This window comes from Protopterus annectens, chromosome 5.part1 (genome assembly GCF_019279795.1).
Source record: "Protopterus annectens isolate FY-2018-M chromosome 5.part1, PAN1.0, whole genome shotgun sequence".
NCBI lineage: Eukaryota > Metazoa > Chordata > Ceratodontiformes > Protopteridae > Protopterus > Protopterus annectens.
Window position 1 is genome coordinate 795,189,995 of NC_056736.1, and position 6,000 is coordinate 795,195,994.

Here is a 6,000-nt window from a genome sequence, read left to right on the forward strand (position 1 = left end):
TTGCAAAATGCCAGTATATGAGAGCTAGGCTACATCTTAGACCACTTTGGGAATCATTGGAGAATGTAATACTGTGAGAGATGTGGAATAACATTATAAGATCAAGAGATACAAGGGTATGGCACCCAGAAGCATGGGAGGAGTGGGTGGAAATGAAGGTATGGAAAAAGGAAGAGTCAGGAAGAGAAAGCCTCTACTGGAAGTCTAATTGGGGCACTAATGATGTTTCAATAGGTTGAAGCTCTACTTTCTTAACACAAAGAGCAGTAAACAGGAAATGGTATGCAATAGATGTGTTGGATCATAAAACAAATTCAATGATGAGTTATAATGATTTGAACTGTAGTTAAAAAAACAGATTCTAATGGTGGCAGTATTCACAGCTAAGAGAAGCATTACATCTCCCAGGCCCATGCTTACATTTATCAAGGGTATTAAAACTTGTCACATAACTTGTCAGAGATTTGGGATGCATGGCTACGCTTAAAAAGGCCCTTGTGGTCATTAGCCTAGTAAACACCTAAGAACCTATGAACAAGTCCATAAAATGCAAGGTTAGATAGGAAAGGACCAACTATTCAAGTATTTGAAAAAGTAGACAATAAGCAAAGAGGACTACAGAGTGGAACTGGAAATAAATGGTTTGTATAAGACAGGGAGGATAATTCTTAGACAAGGACCTAGGCCTGATACTTGAGAAGTGGAATAGATTGATAACTATGAGGAAGGAGACAAGTAGAATAGAACAATGCAGCTACATGCAAACATGGATATTCCAGATATGTTGCCATTCACAATTTTTAAATTAATACATATGAGGCAAAATTCTCCCCTTAGGCTATTTAAGCAAAGATGGTTGACCACTTCACTTTACTGGTGATGCCAAGTATTGGATGCAGACTATCTGCAGATACTTTGGAACTGCATATCCACTAGGAATATGTGGAAGGTTGTAATAGAAGCCATTTATTGAGCTACTAAAAGATCATTACCAAAAAAAGAGGACTTGATTTGGAGTTTTGGTCTATTTCCCTCCATGATATATGATAGGCAGGGATACATTTATATGGATATGTTTGTCTGGTACTGTTAAACTATATGAAAGCCATTGTCAGACCACTGGTAAACACAGCATATACAGTCTGCCACAGAGAGTGCTAAATGTATCCCAAGTGGGCTAGATCTGAATGAATGGCAACTGTACTGGAAAAAGAGTTCAAATACCAACCTTGCTTTACAAACAAGATTGAGAAGAAGTAGATAGTTATTTCATCTCTTCATAGTAAATATATTTTACATGGGGGTTGTTTTTTGAGAATTTTAATTCCTCATCTATATTGAATAGATTGAGAGGATATACATGGAGATGATAACCAGTGACAATGCATTTGTCACTGGTCAGTTGCAAGAATATGGGGTGCAATGCTGGTATACTAGTTAGACTTGTGAATAGAACAGGAAAAGAAGATAGTATATCTCATGTACTGTTGTAAAGGTAGTTAAATGTGTCAAGTTAAGAACAAATGTAAGATAATGTCTGTAATTTGTAGAATGAAAAATTTTTACTGAGGATGTATTTGATAGTTAAGGTTTTTAGATATTTGTTAAGGTTTAATTTATGATACACAGTATAGAGAAATCAATATTTATTAGATTCAGTTTCTAATTTCATTAGAAACTGGTCAAAAAATTTAGATTTTTTAGATTTTAAATACATATATTTCTAATATCTGTCATTTTTTATAAGGGAGTTTTTAAGATTAGGAAGACCATATATGGACATGAGATGATAACAGGAAATGGGTGGTGCTTTGTAAATAAGAGGCTTATGCTTCTTATATTTTCATTCATTCTCTATTATATTTTTAATATTTTTGTCTTTATATTTATTATTGAACCCGGTATATTTATTAGGGATATAGAATGACACATATTAGAATCGGAAGATCTTCCGAGTACAAATTGTATCGCTGCTTATTTTGTAGATGTTAAGATGAGCTATACTGTAACAGTAACTCATGTCTGTACACGCCACTAGAAGCAGAATATGAGGAAAATGTAACTTGCTTTTAGCTGCCTACTTTGTAGATACTAAGATGAATTATACTGAGTGGAAATACATTAGGCACAACGCTTTTAGTAGCAATAGTACCTTACACCATGTGCACGCCCTAGAAGTAGAACATGCAGGAAAATGCAACTTGCTTCCTCTTGAGTTTTACAAGCATTGAAATGGTCCTTATAAGATATATATAAGTAAGCATGAATTATGAAATGTTAAGATAAAGTTATTCTTGTCCTTATATTTAGTATGGGAAAAGTGAATGAAATAAAATGCACAACTTATAATGATGTATATAGCAGATTTTCCTAATTAATTGGAACAGCTCTATTGTTTTAATGATTTGAATGATTGTTAACAATGAAATGTATAGTTGAAAGTTTTGAATTGTATCTGAAGCAATGTGAAAGCTTATACATCCTTTTATCGATTGGAATAAAGCACGTTTTTTAGAAGACTTCAGTGTTCTCGTGGTGTGTCCTGGAAGATTTGTCTTGCCATAATGTCTGTAATGTTAAAGGGGGGGGGGCTTTGGGTCAATTTATAAACATCAGTTTGTTTTATGCTACAGGTCAACATGAATGCCATATATAAAATGATGAACAAACAGGGAATGGATTTATGGAGAGAATGTAAAAATGTGTCTTTAGTTTTAAAAGGGTTGTTTTTTATATAATATATGTTACATCACATTATGTGGCCGATCTTATAAATTTAGATTATTTAATGTTCAGTAAAGAAATAGGGTGGCCACGGTGGTGCAGTGGTTAGCATTGCCACCTCACAACAAGAAGTTCTCCGGTTTGATTCTCGGCTGGGGTGCCTTCTATGTGGAGTCTCCATGTCCTCCCTGTGGTCGTGTGGGTTTCCTCCGGGTGCGTCCTCCCAGAGACATGCAGTAGGTGGATTGGACACTCTAAATTGGCCCTAGGTGTGAGTGTGTGCATGTGTGTGCCTTCTGTGGAAGGTTGGGCACTGGGATGGCAACTTGACACCATAATACTCCACTGCCAGTCATGAGCAGACAAATGATCTGCTGTGGCAACCCCTAACTGGGAAAAGCTAGAAGAAGAAGAATGTTCAATAAAGAAATATGTTAAAAAATATAAGACACTGACTGACACAATTATCCAGTTTTAGCAGACTGATTCTAAGAAGACTGAATATAACATATTTAAAACTAGCTATGGAAATCACAGAACCAGCTGTATACAAAGCTGTAATGGGAACAAATATACTATATACCCAGGTATGTCACACAGTCCTGCAGGATTAGAATATTTGCTTTGTGTCTCCATCACTATTTACACTTCTGCCAAGTTGCAGAACATGTTCCCTGGACAAAGTGATAAATGCTGAAGGTGTGACTTGGGGGACATAAATTGGTTTCACATGTTCTGGCCATGCCCCTAATTAGATGATTATAAGAGTGAGCCCAAAATATGATGAAGAGGATTATTCAAAACAGATATTTCCATACTAATGGAACTGCTTTGTTTAGTATGGGTAAATGGTTAGGTTTTATAGCAATGTTATTAGCTAAAAAAGCATCAATGAGAAATTGGAATTTTCAATAACAATCCCCATTGTAAAATATCTTAGAAAAATGCTAACAGCATTAGCAGAAGAAGGGGATGGTACATTGATCAGAACCTCAAGAAATTAAGTCATAAACAAACGGATGTGCTGGTACCTGTATACAAAGTATTTAGAAGAAGGGGACAGAGGGGAGATCCAGTGTGACACATGGTCTCCTTCCCTCCTCTACTCCTATTTTTTGTCCGTCTGTCCTTCTTGATCAGGATGTGTGGGAGGAGACAAACACATTATTAAAGGATATGAATATGAATAAAACTGAAGTGTTAGTCTGGAGGAGGGTTTATATATTTAAAATAGATTTTTAAAAGTGGTGGCCCAATAGACTTTTTGTCTTAGAAATAGTGAATGTGAATTTAACTACAATGCAATAAAGAAAGAGTACATTATTTACAGTGAAAAATAGGTGACATGTTATGTCACTAGCACATGGAACACTGCAGGTTTTCATAGAATCACAGAATGCACAAGGCAACTGGGCCATGTGGCCATTTACACCTTGTCAGTACCCATATTAGACCTTACCTGCTCTTTCAAAGATTAAGCCATGGTGGTACAGCGGTAGCATTGTTGCCTCACAAGAGGTTCTACTGTTCGATTCTTGGCTGGAGTGCCTTCTGTGTTGAGTCTGCATGTCCTCCCCATGATCAAGTGGCCTCTGAAAGACATGCATGAATGGGCGTGCCTTCGCTGAAGGCTGGGCATCAGACTGGCAACTTGGCACCATAAAAATCTACTGCCAATCATTAGTGGACCGGAGTTCCACTGTGGCGACCCCTAACCAGGAAAAGCTGAAAAGACAAACAACAAACCTGCTCTTTCAAGGAGTGATTGATCTGGTGGGGAAGTTTGTTCCAGAGAAGGAGTAAACATGTGACAAATTTGTCTCTTCACCTTGATTTATTTGCTATAGCAGGTTCAGATGTCTGGCTCTAGTGGTCACTGGACTGTTCGATTTGTGGTGAAATAAGAGGCATTAAACTGCCTGATCTCTAATGGCCTGGAAAGCAAGGTGCAGGTCATCCCTAAGGAGTCTATAGGACATGAAATACAGGGACAGGCCACCAGCCTCTCTAGGTAACTAAGGTGCTAGGCCCATTAATTTTTATTTTTGTCAGGAACCTTTGAGGTCTCTCCAACTGCTTGGCATGTTTAGTAAGATACATCCCAATGGGGGCATTATATTCAATGACAGGCATCATTAGAATATGAAGGGGTAAAGACGTCTTTTGATCTAGACATGATGCCGTTTGCCAGACAGGATTTCCTAACCACTGTTGCAACATAAAGATCAAAGATCTATTAATGTTCTAAAGTCTCTGATATCTTCATTTTGGAGTTTGGTGTATTCTATATTAAAAGCTATAGGGAGGGTTTGTTTGACAAATGCAACAGCATTGCATTTTTTTAGCATTTATTTTTAGCCCATTTTCAGTGCACCAGCTATTAAAGGGGCACTATCTCGTTTCTAAAATCAGTTGCTTGCTAGAGACTTTGTTTACATTTTAGTGCAGTGTAAGTCACATGTTCACAAAGAGGCATGGTTTTCAGAGAAGCTTATTAGTATACTGATACTGCAGGTCAAATTTCACAAACTTCTGTAGGGGAGGGAGACTTTACAGCATGTCCTTTTGCATTTTCTTTCCCCCACCCATAGGCTATTAGATTAGTTGAGTGAGTGATTTAGCATCAGCCAGAAATGCTTTCTAGTCACACACACTCACACTCAGATCTCTAGCCTTTGCAGCAGTGAAATGACATTTTCAGTATGTGCTTTTTTTCTAAAAATGATTATCCCAGCCTAAACAAGTGTATTTTTTTGTTTGTTTTTGTTTCATGCTTGCTGTTCCATGCCTTTTCCCCTTAACTAATAATTATTTTTCATATTGTCAGCAATAGTGCTGCTTATTAGTGCATGTACTCATGCAGACATACATTTATAAGACAGTTTCCCTCATTTCACAGGACAGCATTGCTTTGGACAGTTGCATCTTGGAAACAAACCCACGGAGTTGCAAATGTCCTAATATTCTAGAAGAATAAAATCTTACAATGTTTCAGTAACAATACATGTCAACTTTGAAATTGAATCTTGTTACTGAACTAAAAGTATTTACCCATTAGTTGACCCCCTTCAGGAATCACAAAGTAACTATCTGTATAATACTGATTCCATCCAACTGAATTTATTTTCTTTTTTCTTCCCTGCACTGTGGTAAAATGTTTGGATCTTTCACTCGTTTCCTGAATATTTGACTGCAAGAGAGTTACACTGGTTAACACTTGAAAGTTGAGGCAAATGTAGTCTCTGCATTTCCATATATTTTCCTATCTGTGTGCAT

At 36.9% G+C, this 6,000-nt stretch overlaps 1 protein-coding gene across 1 annotated transcript in view; it reads right to left on the bottom strand.

The window, feature by feature from the left end:
• The window catches only part of TTLL7 (tubulin tyrosine ligase like 7), a 1,782,535-nt gene that overhangs the window by 1,711,925 nt on the left and 64,610 nt on the right, over positions 1 to 6,000 (bottom strand). The window lies entirely within an intron of this gene.